Raw genomic sequence first — 23,425 nt, forward strand, 5'->3', positions numbered from 1 at the left:
TTTGCTCTGAGGAATGAATGAGATGATTTACATAAAGTTCCTGATGCAAGATCTGGCACCCGGTAAATGCTACTTCTTTAATACTCGCACACACATCAGGTATCACACATCACACACACACACACACACACACACACACACACACAAATATTCTCGCATCTTACGTGATTGTCCCTTCTCTCCTTAAAAGAAAACCTGAAAAAAACTTCATCTTTCCTAGGGAGGTAGAGAATAATGACCCTGAACTGATTGATTACTTATGTACCTGGGAAAAACATACTCTTTTTCAACTCTCCCTCACATTTTCCCTTTCTATCCCCCATGTCAGGAGCAGAAGGCCAGGGAAATCTGTTGCACAACAGGAGGGGAAGGAGAAGGGGACCAAAGCTGACTTGGCACATATCCCCTCTTCTCATGGGCACCTGCCCACCAGGACTGGCTGCATAATTTGTAGGGCTCAATACAAAATGAAAATGCTGGCACCTTGTTCAAAAGTCGTTAAAAACTTCAAGGCAGAGATATCACAGCATTAAAGCAAACACATGACTGCCACTGCCTGGGCCGCAGTCTGTAAAGCTGGCCCTGCCACCAGCCCGGGGGCAGTGGGAGAGAGGAGGTGTTGATGCCCCTTCTGCCGTTGATATGGGGCTAACTTGTCTCTGCTTTCCATCCCTGAGCCTGGCTGAGCCATGTGGGTTTACTTCCAGGGCTCTCTGGGAGCCTGGGAATGTGAGGTATCAGAGACGTCCCCACCCCTAATTCTGTGGAGAGAAATCGAACTGTTAGAACTGTCTAACCCAGTCAATGAGTTTGACCAGTTCTTAAGGAAATCCTCATAATTGTAGGTCATCCACAAGGGGAAAAAAGTATAGTAATACTAGTCTTTGGAAAATATTTGTTGATATGGGTGTGGTCTGTAATGGTGCAAAATGTTCACTTTCATGGTCTAAGAATCAATCTCTTAAGTTTAACAAGTGTTACGCACTTAAGAGGATTTACCCACCTTTTTTTTTTTTTTTTTCACTTTTCAGAGAAGTGAAAGCTTGACCTTCTTTCTTCCTGTTGTTAGACTCATACTAACTTGAGGACATTAGATGGAAGATGAGACCTGTGCAGGCAATAAAGTTGCTTCAGTCTTCAGGAGCTAACAATGCATATTATCCATTACATCCATTTTGTCCATACCCTTTTATCTATTATATGCCCTGCAGGGAAATGTGGTGATGGTGATGGATTCTTTGAAAGACCACCACATGGTGCAGACTGCCTATATGCTCCTGTTCTGTGATCACATTTGAGAGTGTAGCCCCTGGGGATGTAGCAGTGGAGACACTTGGAGGGGATGTGGGGTCAAATGGGGCAGAGAAGGGGGTTTCGAGGAAAGCTGCTAGACTTAGAGGAAGGAGAAGAGTGGTGAGAAAGGGTGAGGAGTAGAGGAGAGGGTTGGGGAGAAGGGGAGAATGTAATGGGTCGGGGTGAGGGTGTGGGGAGAGAGGAAGGGAGAGCCCAGGAAGAAGGAGGTCTAGGGTGAAAGGTTCTGAAGTTAACATGTGGGTTAGGAAGTCCCAGAAGGAGGGGAATCCTGGAGTTCGAGCTCCTGCAGCAGGCCCTTTCCTGTCTTAGGCGAACAGAAAGCCCCAAGGGGCCACAGAGAGAACACTGGTCATTGTACATCCCCTGGCGCTGTCACTGCTTAACTCCACAGGTCGGTCACTACTCCTCTCAGTGATTCAGAGTCCTCATATGCAAAGCAAGGGGGTGCAGCAGGGGGCCTTCTAATCCCAGTCTGAGCCAGACTGTGAATTCCAGGGGAGCGGGTGAGAGAGAGGAAAGGGACAGGTCAGAGAGTGGGAGGAAAGCACAGCCGGGAAGAGCGAAAAGGAGGGAGCTCAGGGGAATGCAGGGGACTGGGTCGGGGAGAGTGAAGCCTGGTCATTTTTGCCTGTTATACATTTCCTAATACATTTTTTAAGTAACAATTTTAATGAGATATTTACATACCATGTGTCTCACCCTTTTAAAGTGTACAGTTCAGTGGTTTTTAGTCTAGTTACAGCGTTGTTCAACAATCACTATTATCTAATTCAAGAACATTTTCATATCCTCCCTGAAGAAACTGCCTGTTCGTGGTCACTCCCCATCCCCTCTTGCCTCTTGTCCCTGGAAACCACACATCTGCTTTTACTTCCTATAGATTTGCCTATTCCAGACATTTCATGTAAGTGGAATCATACAATATGTGGTCTTTTTTACCTGGCTTCTTTCATTCAGCATTATGTTCTCAAGGTTCCTCCGTATTATAGCATGTATTAGTACTTGCTGAATAATAGTCCACTGTATAGATATATCACATTTTGTTTATCCACTCATCAGTAATGAGAAACAATGTATGAGTTTTTTCCACTTTTTTTTTTTTTTTTTGGCTGTAGTGAATAATGGTGCTAATATCTTACATTCTTACACATTTTTGTACGGACATATGCTTTTATTTCTCTTGGGTATATACTTAGGAGGAGACTTGTTGGGCCACGTGGTTATTGTGTGTTTAAAGTTTTGAGGAACTGCCAGTTTTCCAAAATGACTGAACCATTTTATAACCTCATCAGCCATGAATGAGAGTTCTAATTTCTCCACATCCTTGTCAACACTTGTGATTTTCTGACTTTTTGCTTTGTTATCCTAGTGGGAATGAAATGGTACCTCCTTGTGTTTTTTTTCTTTTTTGAGTATAATTGATTTACAATATTGGGTTAGTTTCAGGTGTGCAGCAGAGTAATTCAATTATATGTATATGCATTTTTCAGATTATTTTTTATTACAGACTATTATAAAATATTGAATATAGTTCTCTGTGCTATGCAGTAAATACTAGTTGCTTATCTATTTTATATATAGTAGTTTGTGTCTATTATCCCTCTCTCCTCCCCTTCTCCTTTGATAACCGTAAGTTTGTTTTCTATGTCTGTGAATCTATTTCAGTTTTGTATGTAGATACATTTGTATTACTTTTTAAATTCCACATGTAAGGGATATATAATATTTGTATTTCTTTATCTGACTCACTTCAGGAAATATAATTTCTCTGGATCTACCCATGTTGATACGAATGACAATATTTCATTCTTTTTTATGGCTGAGTACTATTCCATTGTGTGTGTGTGTGTGTGTGTGTGTGTGTTTACACACATATACATACCACATCTTCTTAAGCCAATAGTCTGTTGATATGCACTTGTGTTGTTTCCATGTCTTGGCTATGTAAATAGTGCTGCTATGAACAGTGGGGTATGTGTATCTTCTGGATTAGAGTTTTCATCTTTTCTGTATACATAGCCAGGAGTGGGATTGCTGGATTATATGGTAGCTCTATTGTAACTTTTTTTAAGAACCTCCACACGTTGTCCATAGTGGCTGCACCAATTTACATTCCACCAACAATCTACAAGGGTTCTCTTTTCTCCACACTCTCTCCAGCATTTATTTTTTGTAGACTTTTGATGATAGCCATTCTGACCAAAGTGAGGTGATAACTCATTGTAGTTTTGATTTGCATTTCTCTGATAATTAGCATCAGAGCATCTTTTCATGTGCCTATAGGCCATCTGTGTATCTTCTTTGGAGAAATGTCTGTTTAGGTCTTCTGCCCATTTTTTGATTGGGTTGTTTGTTTATTTTTTTGATATTGAGCATATGATCTGCTTTTATATTTTGGCTATTAACCCCTGTGAGGGATCATATAATTTGCAAATATATTCTCCCAGTCTGTAGGTTGTCTTCATTTTGTTTCTGATTTCCTTGCTGTGCAAAAGTTTTTAAGTTTGATTAGAATCCACTTCTTTATTTTTGCTTTTATTTCTATTACCATGAGAAACTGATCTAAGAAAATATTGCTACAAGTTATGTCAGAGAAAATTTTGGTTATGTTCTTTTCTAGGAGATTTATGGTGTTATGTCTTATATTTAGGTCTTTAAACCATTCTGAGTTTATCTTTGTATATGGTGTGGAGTGTTCTAATTTTATTGATTTACGTGCAGCTGTTCAGCTTTCCCAACGCCACTTCCTGAAGAGATTGTCTTTTCTAGATGGTATATTCTTGGCTTTTTTGTCATAGATTAATTGACTGTAGGTGTGTGGATTTATTTCTGGACTCCCTATACTGTTCCATTGATCTGTATGCCTGTTTTTCTGCCAATACCAAATTCTTTTGATTACTGTAGCTTTGTAGTATAGCCTGACATCTGGAAGGGTTTTGCCTCCAGCTTTGTTCTTTCTCAAGATTGTTTTGACAATTTGGGGCCGTTTTTGGTTTCATATAAATTTTAGGATTATTTGTTCTAGTTCTATGAAAAGTGTCATGGGTATTTTGATAGGGATTGCATTAAACCTGTAGATTTCTTTGGGTAGTATGGCTATTTTAACAATATTCTTCCAATCTAAAAGCATGGGATATTTTTCCATTTCTTTGAATCATCTTCAGTATCCTTTATCAATGTTTTATAGTTTTCATCATATAGGTCTTTCACCTCCTTGGTTCCTCTTATTCCTAGGTATTTTTTTTTTGATGCTTTTTTAAGCAGAATTTTAAAAATTCTCTTCTGTATTTCATTGTTAGTGTAAAGAAATGCAATAGATCTCTGTATAGTAATCTTGTATCCTCCTACCTTGCTGAATTCATTTATTCTAATAGTTTTTGTGTGAGTATATATGATAGTCAATATAGAGTATCATGTCATCTGCATATAGTGGTATTTTTACCAGTTCCTTTCCAATTTGGTTACCTTTTATTTCTTTGTCTGATTGCTGTGGCTAGGACTCCCAATACTATGTTGAATAGAAGTGGTGAGAATGGGCATCTTTGTATTGTTCCTGAATTTAGCAGGAAGGCTTTCAGCTTTTTACGATTGAGTATTATGTTGGCTGTGGGTTTGTTGTAAATGCCTTTTGAGATGTTTCTTCTATACCCACTTTGGTGAGTGTTGTTGTTTTTTTTTTAATCATGAATGAGTGTTGAATTTCATCAAATGTTTTTTCTGCATCTATTGAGACGATCATGTATCTTTTGTCTTTACTTTTGTTAATGTGGTATATCACACTGATTGATTTGCATACCCTGAACCATCCTCGAGACCCTGGAATGAATCCTTCTTGATCATGGTGTATGATCTTTTTCATGTATTGTTGAATCCAATGTGCTAATATTTTCTTGAGGATTTTTGCATCTGTATTTATCAAAGATATTGGCCTGTAATTTTCACTTTTTTGTATGTGTCTTTGTCTGGTTTTGATATCAGGGTGATAGTGGCTACCTATTATGAATTTGAGAGTGTTCCCTCCTCTTCAGTTTCTGGAATAATTTGTATGTTTGGTTGAATTCCCCAGTGAAGTCACCCAGTCCTAGACATTTCTTTGGAGGGAGTTTTGTAGGTTTTTTTTTTTTTCATTACAGATTCTATTTCACTTCTAGTGATCAGTCTGATCAAATTATCTGTTTCTTCTTGACTCCATTTTGGCAGGCTTTATGTTTCTAGAAACTTGTCCATTTCTTCTATGTTGTCCAATTTTTTTGGCACATAATTGTTTATAGTATATCATTTTGATTTTTTATATTTCTGTGGTATCAGTTGTTATTTCTCCTCTTTCATATCTTATTACATTTATATGTTTTATTTTGTTTGTTCTCAGCCTGGCAAAAGGTTTCTTGATTTTGTTTCTTGTTAAAAAAAAAAAAACAAAAAACAGCTTTTAGTTTTACTGATCTTTTCTATTTTTTAAATTTCTATTCTATTTCTTCTCTAATCTTTATTATTTCCTTCTATCTGCTGACTTTGAGTTTTATTCTTACTCTAATTCTTTTAGATGATAGGTTAGGTTGTTTGATATTTTTCTTGTTTTTTGAGGAAGGCTTACGTTGCTATGAACTTCCTTCTTAGAACTGCTTTTGCTGAATTCAATAGAGTTTGTAAGGCTGTATTTTCATTTTCATTTGTCTCAAGATATTTTCTGATTTCTTCTTTGATTTCATCATTGATCCATTAGTTTTTTAGTAGAATGTTGTTTACTTTCCATATGTTTGTTCTTTTTCCATTTTCCACCTTCCTATGGTTGATTTCTGGTTTCATATCACTGTGGTAAAAAAAAAAAATGCTTAAAATAATTTCTATTCTTTTAAATTTGTTGAGGGTTGTTTTGTGGCCTAATATGTGGTCTAGCCTAGAGATTGTTCCGTGTGTGCTGGAAACGGATGTTTATTCTGTTTTTTTTTTTTTTTTAATGTAGTGTCTTTAGGTATCAGTTAAATCCAACAACTGGTCTATTGTGTCATTTAGGACAACTGGTGTACTGTGTCATTTAGGATATCTGTTGCCTGATTTTCTGTCTGTATGATCTGTCCATTGGTGTCAGTGGGATGTTAAAGTCTCCTACTATTATTATATTACTGTCACTTTCTCCCTTTCTGTCTTAGTGTTTGTTTTATATATTTGTGTGCTCCTATGTTGGGTGCATATATGCTGAGTGTACTATCCTCTCTTGTATTGATCCCTTTATCAGTGCATAATGTCCTTCTTTTTCTTTCTTTATGGTCTTCAAAAAAAGGTCTGTTTTGTCTTATATAAGAATTACTACCACTGCTTTCTTGTCACTTCCATTTACATAGAATATCTTTTTCCATCTTCTCACTTTTACTCTGTGTGTCTTTCACCCTGAAATGAGTCTTGTAGGCAGTATGTTGTAGGTTCTTTTTTTTTTTTTTTTTTAATGTACTCTGCCACTGTGTCTTTTGATTGAAGCATTTAGTCCATCGACATTTAAAGTAATTATTGATGGGTATGTACTTATTGCCACCTTAAACCTTGTTTTCCAGTTGCTTTTGTTTTCAGTTGCTTTCTTTTTGTTTTTCCTTTTTTAATTTGATACTTTTCTTTTACAGTATGCTTGAATTCCTTTCTTTTTGATTTTTGTGAATCTATTGTATTTTTTTATTTGTGATTATCCTTGTGTTTAAGCATATTGACCCATAACTATATATACTTGGTATAAACTGATGGTAATACAAATTCAAACACAATCTAAAAGAGCTACATTTTTATAATCCTCTCTTCCACATTTTGTGATTTTTATGTCCTATTTCACATCTTCATGCTTATCCTTTTTCTGTTAATTGTTTTTATAATCATCTTAACAAAAAATTTTGGATTGTTTTTAATCTATGTCCTGGCTCATATAAATGATCTTAAATCTTTTTATACAATTACCTTTCTCATATAAATGATCTTAAATCTTTTTATACAATTACCTTTCCTATTGTGATTTTCCTTTTCCTACAGATTCCTGATTCTTTTCTATTTAGAAAAGATCTTTCAATATTTCTTTTAGGGTAGGTTTAGTATTGCTGAATTCTTTTAGTTTTTGCTTGGCTGAGAAATTATTTACCTCTCCTTCTATTCTAAATGATAATCTTACTTGGTAGAGTATGCTAGGCTGTACATTTTTCCCTTTCAGGACTGAATATATCATGCCACTCACTTCTGGCTTGCAAAGTTTCTGAAGAGAAATCAGCTGATAGCCATATGGAGATTCTCTTATAACTGACTTTGTTTTTCTCCTGCTGCTTTAGAATCCTCTCTTTATCTTTAACTTCTGCCATTTTAATTATAATAAGTCTTGATGTGGGTCTGTCAGGATTCATCTTGTTTGGGACCCTCTGTGCTTGCTGGATATGTTTCCTTTATTAGATTTGGGAAGTTTTCATCCATAATTTCTCCAAATACATTTTTGTTCCCATTTCTCTCTCTTCTTTTGGAACCCCTGTTATGTGTAAGTTGGCATGCTTTATCTTATACCATAGATCTCATATGTTGCTTTCATTTTTTTGTTTTTCAATTGTGTTTCTGTCTGCTGTTCTGATTGCGTGATTTCCATTATTCTATCTTCCAGATGACTTACTTGTTCTACGGTGTCATTTAGTGCGATTCATTGTTTTCAGATTGGTTATTTCAGCAATTGAATTGTCTATTTTTGATTGGTTCATCTTAGTTCCTTGTTACAGTGATCTGAATTTCTGTCAATAATCTTTCTTAATTCCTTTAACATTTTTATTATCTCCTTTTCAAACTTGGTGTCTAGTAGACTTATGAGATCTGTTTATTTGTTCAGCAGATTTCTCTTGTTCTTTTAACTGAGAGTAGTTCTTATATTTTTAAATTTTACTTAACATGTCTGCCTTTATGAATTTAGGGGAAACAGTTATCTACTCTGGTCTTCAAGGGGTGAATTTATCTGGAGCACACCTGTATAGACTGTAGGTCCAATGTTTTTGGTATGAAGGCTGATTTTGGTATGGATTCCAGCCATGTCTTTCCTTAGTGTGTTCTGGCCATTTTTTACTTGATAGGCGATGTGATTGTTGTTGTGGTAGCCACAGCCTGTGCTGGATGTGGGGCAGGGCCTCCTCTTTGCTTTGTGGCTGTCACTGCCCTATTGGAGGTGGGCTTGTTTCCCAGTTGTTGGAGTAAAAGTCCTAAGGGTCAGGTTCGGTCAGCTCTGTTGCCCTTGAGTACATGCTCTGCCCCAAAGAAGATGGCTGATGAAGCAAATGAAGTCTCAGTGGTCATAGTGAACCTATGTACTACCTGTGCAGATGTCCACAGTTCCACATAGAAGCAGCTCAAGGTCACATCCCTTTTTCCTTGTGTTCATCCCAGACTTAGTGCTAGGCTGTGATGTGCAGTAGACTGGGGCTTGGGCTGAGGTTCTGTGGCTCCAGGAATCGATGTGGCTGTGCTGCTGTCTTGGACCTGGGCTGCCTCTGTTGCACACCTCTCCCAGCACCTGCCTGCCCTAGATCTGGCTCTAAGCTGTGGTGTGGAGTGAACAGAACTGGTGCATTCCCTCCCAAAGCAAACTTGCTAGCTACGTGCTCCTGTCCAGTGCCTGTCTCCCTGAGATTCAATGCCCAGCCACTACGTGTTCCTGTGGTACCAACCGATGCCTGCATTGATAATGTCTACTGCACCCCTGACCCTAGCCATGTGCATGCTGACAGTGGAGGTGCAGCTCCCCTCCCTGTGGGACCACACCCCAGACTCTCCAGGCTGTCTCCATGCAGCTGTCTACCTAAGCTTCAGCAGTTAGTATTGTACTTTCCTGTGGCCACTCCCTGGTAAGCATACCAAAAATGTCTGCCCAGCTCACCATGCCACCCAGAGTGTGTGCTGACTGGTTCCATCCACTAACCCCATGCATGTGCTAACAATAGTTTCTGCAGTTTGGCCTGGATCATACTCCAGGTGCCCTGGTCTGTCTCTGTGCGGCTAGACTGAGTCTCTGCTTGATCTCAAGCCAGGCTGTGGTGTGGAGTGAGCCATGCTGGAATGTACACTCCTGATTGGGAAGTGCGGTGAGGTGGCAGCTGTCAGCACAAATGGCTCTCCACCTTAATTGTTAGCTAGTCAGCCACTATGCACTCCTCACAAGTGGAGTCTAGTCTTTTCCAGCCCCTCTGTCTGTCTCAGTGGATTTCCCAGCAGGGAAAAGGGGCTTCCTAGAGCAAGGGTCTATGTAGACCTTTTCTTCTTTACAGATCCCTCCTAGGGGCGTCGGTTCCATCCTGATGCCTTTTTCCCCCTGCCCTTCCTGGTTACATGGAGATCTTTCTGGCAGCTTTGATTTATAGGAGCTCTTCTGCCAGTTTCCAATTGGTTTTCTGTGAAAATTATTACACATGTAGATATATTTTTGATGTTTCTGTTGGAGGAGGTTAAGCTCAGTGTCCTCCTGCTCCACCATCTTGATCCTCCTTCCTCATTATGGTTTTAATTTGCATTTTATTGATGACTAATACCACTGAGTATCATTTCATGTACTTATTGGTTGTTTGTATATCTTCTTTGGAAAAATGTCTATTCATAACATTTTGTTTCAGTTATCTTTTTATTGTTGTAAGAGTTCTTTATATATACTGGATTCAAATTCCTTATTAGATAATTGCATTTTTTTTACCACTTTTTATTTTCTTTTCACTTACTTGATGGTGTCTTTTAAAGCACAAATATTTTAAATTTTGATGAAGCCCACTTAATCCGTTTTTTCTCTCATTGCTTATGCTTTTAGAGTCGTATCTAAGAATCCATTACCAAATTCAATGTCATAAAGATTTATCCCTTTATTTTCCTCTAAGAATTTTATCGTTTAAACTATGACTTTTAGGTCTCTGGTCCATTTTGAATTAATTTTTTGAGGTAAAGATAAAATACAATTGTTTTTTATGTGGATATCCAGTTGTCCCCAAATCATTTGATGAAAAAGCAATTCTTTTCTCTGTTAACTATCATGACACTTTTATCAAAAATCAGTTGACCATAAATGTAAAAGTTTATTTATGGACTCTGAAGTCTATTGCATTGATCTATATACCTATCTTAATGTCAGTACACTGTCTTGGTTATTGTGGCTTTGCAGTAAGTTTTGAAATTGTAAAACATGAGTCCTCCAACTTTGTTGTCCTTTTTGTCTTTTTTTAATGATTATTTTTGATAATTGGCTGTTTTTATTTATTTCCATCTCTGCATGAATTTCTTGAATCAAATTGTTAATTTTTGCCCCCTCCAAGTTGTATTTTTTTGATTGACATTGTGGTGAATCTGTAGATTAATTTGAAAATTATTGTCCTCTTAATAGTATTAAGTCTTCTGATCCATTAACATGGGTTATCTTTTCATTTATTTATCTTTTAAAAATATTTTTCAGCAGTGTTTTGCAGTTTCAATGTACAAGTCTTGCACTTCTTTTGTTAAATGTTTCTTATATTGTTATTGATGCTATTATAAGTGGAAATATTTCCTAATTTCTTTTTCAGATTGTTCATTATTTGTATATAAAAATGCAGTTGATTTTTATACATTTATCTTATATTCTACACATTTTCTGAATTTGTTTACAAATTATAATAGCTTTTTCAGGGATTCCTTAGGATTAGCTTTATAGAAGATAATGTCATCTGCAAGTAGAGATAAATTTACTTCTTCCCTTCCAATCTGAATTCTTGTTATTTCTTTTTTCCCCAGTTGCCTTGAGAGAACCTCTAGTGTACTGTAGGGTAGAAGTAGTGAGAGCAGATACTTCTGTTCCTGATCATAGGACAGCCTTTTACCATTAATTATGATGTTACCTGTGCACTTTTCATAGATGGCCTTTATCAGATCAAGGAAGATCTCCTCAATGCATAGTGTGTTGAATGTTTTTAGTATGAATGGATGTTGGATTCTGTCAGATAGTTTTTCTTCATCACTTGAAGTGATCAGCTATCTTTTGCCTTATACTCTATTAATATGATGTATTATGTTGATTTTTGTATGCTAAACCAACTTTGTATTCCTAGGCTAGATCCAACATTATCATGGTGTGTAATTCTTCTCACTTGTTGCTGGATTTTGTTTGCTAGTATTATGTTGAGTGTTTTTGATTCTGTATTACTAAAGAATATTGGACTGTAGTTTTCTTGTGATGTCTCTGATTTTGGTTTCAGTGTAACACTGGCCACATAGAATGATTTAGAAAGTACTCCTTCTTTTCTATCTTTTGGAAGCATTTGCAAATGATTGGTGTTAATTATTCCTTAAGACTTTTATAGATCTTACCAATGAAGTCATCTAAGCATGGGCTTTTTTTTTTTTTTTGGAGGGAAGTTTTAAAATTACTGATTTTAATACCTTTACTTTTTATAGTACATTCGGATTTTCAATTTCTCTTTGAGTCAGTTTCTGTAGTTTGTATCTTTCTAAGAATTTTTTCATTTCATTTAAGTTATCTAATGTGTGGGTGTAGAGTTGTTCCCAGTATTCCCTTGATATCCTTTTATTTCTGTAAAGTTGATAGTGATGTTTTCTCTTTAATTCCTGATTTTAGTAACTTGAGTCTTGTTTCTTTTTTTCTTTGTCAGTTTATCTAAATGTTAATTTTGTTGATCTTTTCAAGAACCAGCTTTGGTTTTCACTGAGTTTTTTCCATTGTTTTTTCTGTTCTCTCTTTCATTTACTTTCATTTAATTCTTTACTATTTTCTTTCTTCTGTGTGCTTTGTATTTAATTTACTCTTTTTTTCTTAGTTTCTTAAGATGAAAGATTAGATTAGGGAATGTTTTCTTCTTTTTTAATATAGGGATTTACAGCGATAAATTTCTCTCAGGCACTGCTTCAGCTTCATTCTATAAGTATTGGTACATTGCATTTCATTTTTATCCCAACTCAGAGTATCCTTAAATTACTTTTGTGATTTCTTTTTTGACCCATTAATTATTTAGGCAATTATTGTTTAATTTTCACATTATTTTTTCAAACTCCTAGTATTGATTTCTATTTTCATTCTATTACAGTATGAAAACATACTTTGTATGATTTCAGCCTGTTAAATTTATTGACACTTGTCTTATGACTTATGTTGTGTCTACAGACTGTTGCATGTATTCTGCTGTTGATGGTAGGGTGAGGGGAGGAGTGTTAATTAGATGTTCGATTGGTCTGTTTGGTTTACAGTTTTATTCAGGTCTTCTGATTTATTGTTGTTCTTCTGTCTTCTTGCTATATGCTTTACTGAAAGGGTGGTATTGAAGCCCTCAACTACTATTGTTGAATTTTCTCTCTCTCCCTTCAGTTTTGTGTGTTATGTTTTACACAGTTGTTCTGTCATTAAATGCATTGATATTTATAATTGTTACACTTTCCGGATGAATTAACTCTCAGTACTATAAAAAGTTCTTCTTTGACTCTAATAACTTTTTTACAGAGTACATTTTGTCTGACAGTAATATAGCACTCCAGCTCTATTTTGGTTACTGTTTGCATGGTATATCTTTTCCCATTCCTTTACTTTCATCCTATTTGTGTATTTTAATCTAAAATGTGTCTCTTGTCCACTACATATAGTTGGTTTAATCAGTTCTTCTAATATCCACCTTTCATTTGGAATGTTTAGTCCATTTACATTCACTGTAACTACTGATAAGGTAGGATTTACATTTGCCCTTTTGTTATTTGTTTTCTATGTTTTTTTTCTAGTGTACCATTTTAATTCCCCTGTTGTTTCTTTGATTGCATATTTTCATGTTCTTTTCTCAGAGGTTTCCCTGAGGTTTACAATTAATATCTTAGCTTAAAATAGTCTTGTTAAAACTTGCCCCAGTCTAGCTTCATTCCTTCCACCCCGCTTTGTGCTGTTATTGTCATACAAATCACACCTTTACATATTATAAGCCCACCAATATAATTTTATAATTATTGCTTTATGCAGTTGTCTTTTAAAGCAGATAGGATAAAAAGAAAACTATAAACAAAAATACATTTCTATTTCTATTTACCTATGTACTTAACATGCTTATTTCTTTGTGTGAATCCAAGTTACTATCTAGTATCCTTTAAGTCAGCCTGAAGGATTCCCTCTACTATTTCTTACAGTGTAGATTTGATAGCAATTAATTCCCTCAGATTTTGCCTGTCTAAAAACATCTTATTTTCTCCTTAATTTTGGAAGGAAGCTTTGCTGGGTATGGAATTCTTTGAGGGTCTCTTTCCTGCAGCACTTTGGAAGGCAGCTGTGCTCACCACTGTACCACCAACGCCCTACAGCACTTTGAATATATTGTCCCACCACCTTTTGACTTCCATAGTTTCTGATGAAAAGCCAGTTATTAATCTCATTGCAGATAGCTTGCTTGTGATGAGTCTTTTTTTTTTCTGCCACTTTTGAGAGCCTCTCTTTGTCTTTTTAGAGCATGCCTATAATATGGGTAGGTGTGTATCTCTTTGAGTTTATTCTAGCTGGAGTTTGTTGAACATTTTTTATGTGTAATTTTGTTTTTCACCAAATTCAGTATGTTTTCAGTAATTCTCAAGTATTCTTTATGTCCTTTTCTCTCTATCCTCTCCTTCTGAGACTCCCATTATGTGTATGTTGGTATACTTTATGGTGTCTCACAGAACTCTGTGTCCATTTTTCTCCATGCATTTTTCTCTCTGTTCTTCAGACTGAATATCTCAGTCTCAGTTTACCTATCTTAAATTTGTAGATTCTTTTTGCTGTCAATTCGTATCTGCCATCGAGTCCCTCTATTAAACATTTTATTTCTATTATTGTACTTTTTAATTCTTGAATTTCTATTTGATTCTACATCCACCCCATAACATTTATATTCTCTTTTAGTTCCTTAGATACAGTTTCCATTAATTTTTGAACATATTTATAGTAGCTTATTTAAAGTTTTTGTCTGCTAAGTCTAACATCTGGGCTTTCCTAGGGACATTTTCTATTGACTGCTGTTTTGGGGTTTGGGCCATATGTTTCTGTTTCTTTGCATGTATTTTAATTTTTGGTGAATATTGGACAATAAAACAATATAATGTGGCAATTCTGGAAATTAGATTCCCTTTCCCCTAGTTTTGTTGTTGTTGTTCCTGTTTGTTCTTGTTGCTATTTGTTGATTAACTTTCCTGGTTGAATTCTGTAAAGACTATATATTTTGTTGTGTAAAGTCACTGATGTATCTGTTTAGTTTAATGATTAGCTAAAGTTTTGGTGAAATTTTCCTTAAATTCCTTGAATCAGTAAGTCTTCTACATGTTACTGTGAGATTCTGTGTGTGTGTTGGGAGAGTACTTAAACACTCTGGAAGCTTACAACTCTGCCTTAGTGCTTTATTCCTGCTTGTGTAGAGCTTCTGGTTCAGACAGCTGAGGTGTTAGAGCTTTTTTATATCTTTCTTAGGCTTGCACATAGTCCTCAAATGTGAGCATCCTTCTAGATCCCCAAGCACAATGCTGGAGCTTCTCAGAGCCCCCTATAGAGATCTCATTCACCAGATTTTCTTGTTTGCCCAAGCTGGTATCACTGCCACAGACCACTGCAAAGTTAAACAATTACCAGATTGTTTTCAGCAAATGCCCTGAGGATTGGGCTTTTGTTATGGAGTAAACTCTGAATCAGATCAAGTAACAATAAACCTTATAGACTTTTCTAAGGAATTGCCATACAGTTCAAATAGTGATTTTTTTTTTTGGAGATGTGGCTTTCTGTGGAACTTTAAAACCATTCTGCTCCCTCCAGCAGTTGGTAGGCTTCTGGTTCTCATAGCTACCATGGTTCTATGATTGCTGAATTTCAAGGCTGTTTGGAGCGGAGAGAGGGCATTGGGAAGTGAATAAGTTAAAAATGTCACAAATCTCACTGTTCTTATTGAGATTCTGCTGTTTTTCTTGAGTAACTGCCCCTGATTTTTGCACAACTTTGGTTAATTTCAAGTTCCAAAGAAGTTGGTTTTGGCATTTCCCCCCCAAATTCTCATTACTTTCTTGGAGGAGCAGATTTTTGGGTGCCCTTGCACTGACATTCTGGAAATGTTCCCTTTTCCTGCTATTCCAAAGTCTTTTTTTCTTCTTATTATAGAAGAAAATTTAGAAAGTGCGTAAAAGCATGCAAAAGTCAAAAAAGAAAAGTCACCTATAAATATAAGTTCATCACCACTTTAAGCATCTTTCCTTCTATATTTTATTTTATGCATTTTCATACATTTATTAATTTTTTTTTTCCTTACTGGTGGTCATGCAGGGTGAGGAGTAGAAGAGAAGTTACGGGAGAGGAGGCTGTTGTACTTGATGGCTGGAGAGAAGGTGGAGTTGAGGAAGAAATAAATCGAGATTGAAAAATTCAAAATAATTTAAGGAAAAAATTAAAATTACTAGTAATTCCACCTTCCAGAAATAAATATTGGTGATATATTGTGTTGTTTTCTTCTTTGTTGTTTCTATGGCTGTATCTATAAAATGTGCATCCTATAACTACACATTCACATACATATGTGGACATGCAGAGACATACCTGTGTCTGTGCATGAGTATTCTTAAACAAATTGCTATCATATGGTGAGATTATGCTTTTTCCTTATATAGTGAACATTTTCTGAATGTCTTTAAGTTTATTTGGGAGCCCAATTTTCCATCAACTAGATGTATTTTAATAAGACACAGTTTTCTTGTATTAGAAAGCGATACAGTTTTTAATTTTTCAGTCTTATAAAATTGCCTTAGATTTCCTTGTGTATACTTCATATACATCTATGATTAGCTCATTAGGATAAATTCCTAAAGTTTCCTTTTATAATTTTAAGTATTAAAACCTGTAAAACATGTTTTCAGTTTTACATAAGGATGAATGCTGAATTGGAGAACAGAGGTATCTAAACATTTCCTCTATTCTTATCTTTTTATGTAAATATTTTATAGAACTATCCACTAGAATCAGAAAAGTACACAAATCATAGGACTGGTGAATTTTCACATAATGAACACAAAGTGCAACCGTTGCCCATATCAAGGTGGTGATGAGGATGATGACAGTAATGATGAAAATGCAGCACAATACTATGCTAGATGCAGTGGGAGAAAAAAGACACAGAAGAGATCTTCCTTTCATGGGCACATGTATAAATTATTAGTCATACAGGGTCCAGACTTCCTAAGGTCGGGGGATGCTGGGTAGAGAATTTTCAAATGAGGACTGTTGCATAAAAGAAGCAAGGGAAAACCAAGCCCAAGTGCAGGTTGTGAGAGGGGCAGAGTACAGTGGTGATAGTAAGTAAGCTTTGGGGCAGTTCTAAATGTGACATGAAGAGAGAGGCTTTGGTTGGCTTTACTGCTCTTACTGTAAAGCTTTGGGGATCATTCTGTGAGTACCTGCTATGTGGGCCAGGTCCTATGCAGTTAGGAAGTCAGAGTAGAGAGTCGGATTAATCTGGGATGGAATCTCCATTTCTTCACTTTCTATCCAGGTGATCTGGGACATTTGAATGATATTTAAATTTTCTGTAACCCAACTTTCTCTTTTGTAAAGTGGGAATAGCAATATGTACTTCACAGAATGGACGTCGGTATAAAATGAGTTAACCCAAGGTTAGAGTATCCAGGGTAGTGCCTGACGTAGTCAACACTTAATAAACAAATATTATTCCCTTTTCCCTTTTGCATGATACAGACTCTTTTCTCCAGAAATTTATAGTTAATATCAGGGCAAGAGAAAAGGAAATGCAATAATGAGCGATCACATGTAGTCAAGCATGAATTGATGTCAGATAGTAAGAGAGAGTTGTGTGCAGGAGAATACAGGTTATCCTTCATCTGCTCTACTTCCCTTTTTTTTGATAAGATGTTACTCACGTGTCAGCCCACACAGAACATTCAAGCCGAGTAGCCAGAGGCGTCAAGATCTGTGAGGCTACCTACAATTTTACAAATTAGGTAAGTTGTTCCGCTTTGGACAATTTAAGAGACAAAGACTGGGCTCCCCTAAACATGGAATAACACATGGAACTCATCTTGTCCTAGAAACTTTGGCAGCCTGCTCTGTATCTTCTCTAGCTTCTCAAGAAATTCGTTTGCTCTTTTAGTTTATGATTTTACTCTATAGCTTCCTCTAGAGTTGATAACATGATATCATTGTTCTACTAGTTTTTAATACCTGATATCAATACTGAGTATTAGATTGAAATAGTCTGTTTTTTTCCCCTCTGATTGATTTCTGTCTTTTGTTCCTACCCTTGATTTTCCAAAGCTCCACTTATTGGTCACTGGGACCCACATATATAAGTGTATATGTATAAGTAGATACAAATACTTACACACATAGGCATTTATGTATAAAATCAACATGTGATTAGTCATTAAAGAATGTAAACTTTTATAATAGTCACTATTTTTCAGAATTTAAGTAGGTATAATGTGGGTACAATTTGCCACAGAGGAGCTGTAAGGAAGGGGCAAATAAGAAGAGGAAGTAAACTCTTCTATAATTTTGTCCACTTTGTCTCTCCTAACCTGCTGAGGCTTATGTGTATTTCCTTTATTATAATAAATAAAGATTCCAGGTGAAGGGTGAAGCTTCAAACTGGGAGATCTTGCTATACATCAGTGTTGGTCTATAAAAACTCTAGAAGAAACCAAAAAGGTCTGAGATAAAAATCTGAGGATACGAGTAATGGGCATTTAAGAGTTATAAACTTTTCCTTCTAGATAAGAATGCAGAAGCCAAACTTTATCTAATTTGAGAGGGGCAGAAGGGTAAAAGTAACCTAGAGAGAAAAGCAAGGAGTGGTACTTTAGGGGGAAAAAGGGCTTAAACAAAGGGAGGGAGATTGGAAGAAGATACGAAGAAGGAAGTAAGAAAAAACAGGCGTAATCTCAGAAGGAAAACAAACACAGACGTCAGTTCAGGTGAGTAAGAATGAGCGTGGGTGATGGGGTGAACAGAGGAGTGGGGAATGCATAGGGTAGGAGCAAAAGATGGGGGCCTTGAAAAAATGGAAAGGAAGGAGGAAAGTGTAATAGTGTCCAGTTTGCAGGGATGGTTGAGGAAATGATTGGTAGTCAGTGATGGAAAAGGGTGAAGTCTGGGAGGAAAATGGTCACTGGATTGTGGTGACAAGAACGAGAAAAAAATGAGGCTCCACCTTTGACTTCTGATCTGTGTGACGTGAAGCTGAAAGCACAGACTTGTTAGGTTATGAGGTGACTGTGAAGGGAGAGAGACTGAGGGTACCTGGTGTCTGTTCCTGTTACAGTGCTTCCAAGAATTCTGTTCTATCCCAATACGTCATTCCCTTCCCACCTTGTTCTGTAACGTAATAATGTTCTAACACTTATGTGCAGCGAGGTGCTTGTGGGAAAGAGGACCTGGTAGGGATAATATATACAACCTATAGATTCCTGGTTCATAGCACCTGAGGGTTCGTTAAAAACACACCCAAAATAACAAAATAAGAAAACCTGTAGACCCATCCGGGTCACATTCATGGGGCCCATCTTTTCATCCCATTTATTTACATAAATGCAAAAAACGTGACCACATTTTCAAATGATTTGTCACCCATTTTTACCTCCTGGAGAAAGACAACTCTTTCATTCAGCAGCAAGTTCTTTGAACAGGTATTTCATTTACCGTATGCCAGACATGTCCTCCAGGCACTGGGGATCTGGTCAGTGAGCAATAGGAGAGTAGAATTTATCTTTTCCCTCTAACTCATGTCTCTTTGTGCGCTCAGTTTGAGGACAAGGAGGGAATTGTGGCAGTGCTGATGGAGGTAAAGATGGAAGGATTATCTCAGGGATTGCCTTATTCGTCCCATATGACGATGAAACCCTGACCTGACAAAATTCTAAGTCGTAGCTGCAGTTTTGCTGCCCCTGGCACCCCATGTTTGTTTTTGCCACATTTGGGGGGTGTATGATCAGAGCTGTGCAGTGACTTGGAGCAGCAGCAGAAGGGGAAATAAGGATGTAGTACCACCCATGGGGATGTGAGGATAATCTTAGTGGAGGTCTAAGTTCTCATGTCTTATCTATTTTTAGCACATTCTTCTATTACTGGTACTTGGGCAAGACAGGCTGGCTTGAACTGGCTACTGACTCTGAATTTCCTCTTTTTTTTTTTTAACACAGTAGATTGGGAATGGAGATACGTGTGTGTGTGTGTGGTTCTGATGCTTACATTATTAACAGAGTTGATTGTGGCTGCCCTTGACATTCATTTAAATGAAACAAATTATTTTTTAAAGAAACTTAGCATGACCCTGGCATGTAAGGGTGCTCAATTGTGTTGCCTGTGAATAAAAGTACTAAAGGGGCTTCACTTTATGACTTTTCACTGCCTCTGTCTTCTCAGCTGGCCTCCTCCCTTCCAAGCCTCCGCTGGGGTTGGGGGGGTACCACAGCAGTAAGAGATTTGTTTTCTGTGACATTTGCTCTTTGTTGCTGGCTCACTGTTTCGGTGGGGGAGGTGTCGTGTTAAAGTCGGTAGGGGCAGTAGACCATACACTTTTTGACACTATTACTCATTTCTCTCCTGGAGAATGTCACCCAGTGTCACTTCCCCCATTTTTTTTTTTTTTTTTTTTTTTTTTTTTGGTGTGTTGGAGCTGCCCAAGGTCATGTTATCACCCATGCGGCAAGTGGCAGACTTCACAGCCTCAGAGAAAGTGGGGGAGTCGGTGTCTCTCCTGATGTCTCCTTCTCTGCTCTTGTGTTTCTGGGTTGATGTGAACTCTTTAGGCTGCTCTGTCCATTGAGGGGACTGGCAGACTCGTTTTGCCGTCCGGTTTTTTGATGGGAAACCTCTCGCTTATTTTGGATAATTTGAGAGATTGTTGCTGGGTTGCAGGGCTCCAAAAGGTGAACCCTTTAACAGAAATGCCTGTTGGTTTCAGTTTCTGCTCTTAAACTCTGTGAAACCAAGGCTCGGGGTAGGGGTAACATTTCTCAGTTTTGTTTTCTCATGTTCCAAGGCCTTTCTCTCTTCCCTCCAACTTGTTACTGCGTGAGAGGGCTTGCTGTCTGAACGTAGACTTGAACTTAGGTTTAAACCGTATTTTCTACTTAGCTTGCGAGGACTCTTGAAAATACCACCGGTTTCCTCCTCGTGTGCAGGGCATGCCTCAGAGCCGCAGACCCACTTTCCCACAGGCCGGGTGGCTTCTGTAGTTAACTGTGTCAGAGGACCAGCTTGCATGGCTGCCTCTGGAGCTGGTCCACACATGTGCAGTGCTGTGTCCCCCTCTCACCAGGCTCCAGGGGCACGCTGCAGACAAGGGGCCTCTCACACCTACTGCGACATTGGTTTTTTCTTTGATTTTGTGGCATATGGGGGACCTGGGATGCTAAGAAGCACACTTTGGGAGAGGCTGTCTAACTTGAAGCAATTCTAATCTATTAATTTAACTTCTCCTCCCCCAAAAGGAGATTCCACAGTGTCTTTCCATGTTCTGTTCATGGAGGGTTATTGTCTAGTGGATGTTATGTCCAAGGTATGTGGTATTCAGATTAGGCTGCTCCCCCAGGAGGGAGGTCCAGTGCAGATAGAGGGAGTGACAGAGTCCTGACCCTGCCACTCCGTGGGTGCCTCTGCTTCCTCCTTGTGACTCACGCTGCCGCTAGCCTCACTGGTGTCTGAAGGCAGATCTAAGAGGCAGAGCAGCGAGGGGCTAAGGGCGCCAGCATCAGAAGCATGTGGCCAAGAGTCCAGCTACCTCTGATTTACTGACTGCTAGCTGTGTGTCCTTGAGCCAAGGACTTACCTCTGTCAGCCTCAGTCTGGCCACATAGGGTTGTTCACAAGGATTAGATGAGATCAGATATTTTAAAATTTAGTCTTGCGCTTAGCACATAGGCAAAGTTTGATAAATAACAGTTACTATTATTACAGGCTGTCACCATCACATAGCCCAAATGTTGCAGCCCACTACTCCACTCATCTACCTGTGGGAGACCTTGACCTCTTGACATTTATTTTCTTCCTCCTCACCATCATAATTCACTGAGCACTTACTGCTCCAGGAGAGGTGTGCAGGCAGAGCATTTAATTGCAACGTGTCAGCTAATCCCTACATCACGCCTTGGAATTTTTGTTCAATTGTTTTCATTGAAGCTTACTTTCCCCCTGTTATTTAAAATGGCAAAACCCCCTGCAAACTCCCAATCTCCTGCTTTTTGCCCCTTGGACTTACCTTCTAACATACTGCATATGTACTCTTGTTTATTTATTTTTTTGTTTATATCATTTAGGATATAAGTACCATAAGGACAGGTAATTTTTTAAAAAAAATAAATCTGTTTTTTAACTGATACATCCTAAATGCCAATAGAGTGCCTGGCACATAATAGATGCACAGTAGATATTTCTTCAACAGATGTGTGAATGGTATGGATTGAACAAAAATAAATGTGTGACCGTAACAACCCTTATTTTACAGATAGAGAATGAATTCTGTTAAGTTATGTAAACTGACCAAGGTGAGAGCTAGTAGGTGTTGGAGTCTGGGTTTGATTGAATCTGAAAGCCCAATCTCCTGACCATTTTTCTCGACCACTCTTGTCACCTAAGTACACTTGGCCATTTTTCAAGGGAGGTTTCCCACATGCGTACACTTCTTGTCAGATTGGACAGCCCAGCTAGTGCCCTAGAATCCTTAGGTGGCAGAGCTAGGTGGTCTGTGCCGACGTGGAGAAGGCCTGTGTTGTCTTTGTGTTCCTCTCTGTTAGAAGCACCCTGGAGAGCTGACATTTGTGCCTTATTGCTCCCTAGAGAGTTAGCTAAGCCTTGGTGTGCCTTACAGCCATGAGCGCATTGGCTGGACCAGATGTAATCTCAGTAGCAGCCACCAGGCTGCACCTTCATTCATGTCTTTACTTCCCCGTGACAGCTAATGTTCATAGTTCACCACTGGTGCATGTATCCATAAATAGTGTGTCGTGTAGTTTTTGAAAATCTGAGCGAGACATGTAAATCCATTTGTGTATCCAAAAAGCAGTATTGCCAGTATTATGTGACTTCTCCCAGCATATGAAGATGCGTAGAATGAATGAATGGAGTCTCTGGATCATAGCGTGGTTTTAGTTTTTCTGAGAGTTGATGAGATCCCCTTGTGGAGGTCAGTTGGCAAGATCATGAGCGAGAAACATAGGCGTCACCACATGAGTGACCCACATAGCCTCCACCATCTGGCAGGGCTGCTGTGTGGACCAGGCTTTGGGTATCTGATAGAAATGTGGTCAAATGGAGTGACTGCTTTGTATTTTCTGCTTCTTATCTCACCCCCCTACCTACAGCCCTCAGGGGTAGAGCAAAACAGGGAAATTCTTTGGGATGGAAGCAGCATCCTCAGCTGGCCTAAATTGAAGTAGTAGAGGAGATTGTAAGAACTTCAGTCAGCACAAGGTCACAAGTCAAGGTTAGATAAGAACGTGGACCTGGCCCACTAGCATATTCTGCACTCAAGTTAAAAACGTGGTTCAGTGGAGGCAAGAGGCTTAGTGAAGGTAGTCCTCGTCATATCTGTCTCCTGCATCCCATTGCTTCATTTAGACGGGTTGGCTGGATTACAACTTCCTGCCCAGAGTGTAAGGATCTTTCTGCTAAAGTTCTTAGAGCCGAGTGGGGGAAGACAGCAGTAGTTGGGTGCATTTGGCATTCATTATGCACAGCCCTCCCCTCAGTGATTTGGATCAAGAACCTAGGCCCTCAACGGCACCTGCTGTCCTCTAGATCCAGAACCCCTCTGTTACCCTTTCCAGAGAACAAATCTTCAGATTTCTGCCAAACTGGGAGAAGGGAACATGGAGAAGACAAGGAAATTGAGGGGCTCCAACTACTTCTGTTCACTCAGGGCTCCTTATTCAGACTTCTTTCTTCCCAATTTCCAGAGATCTCCGGGCTTCCCTTTCCCGAGCACTTGGAAGATTCTGTGACGTCAGCTAGGTTGGTTCTTCCCAGCTTTGCCTTCTGTCAACATGGGACTCAGCATTCTCAGACCTGGTAAGTTAGTTATCACTCACCCATCTCTTTCTATCTTCTGGTGGACTTAAGGCTTTTGAAAGCTTCCTTTACTGCGGTTCT

The 23,425-nt window shown here is 38.2% G+C and overlaps 1 long non-coding RNA gene across 1 annotated transcript in view; it reads left to right on the forward strand.

Moving 5' to 3' along the window:
* LOC135318940 (uncharacterized) overlaps nucleotides 1-23,425 on the forward strand; it is a 148,864-nt gene that overhangs the window by 7,238 nt on the left and 118,201 nt on the right. The window contains exon 2 of the long non-coding RNA XR_010377409.1: nucleotides 23,233-23,344. This is a non-coding gene — a long non-coding RNA (uncharacterized LOC135318940). The remainder of the gene's footprint in view (nucleotides 1-23,232; nucleotides 23,345-23,425) is intronic.

Source organism: Camelus dromedarius, chromosome 23 (genome assembly GCF_036321535.1).
Source record: "Camelus dromedarius isolate mCamDro1 chromosome 23, mCamDro1.pat, whole genome shotgun sequence".
NCBI lineage: Eukaryota > Metazoa > Chordata > Mammalia > Artiodactyla > Camelidae > Camelus > Camelus dromedarius.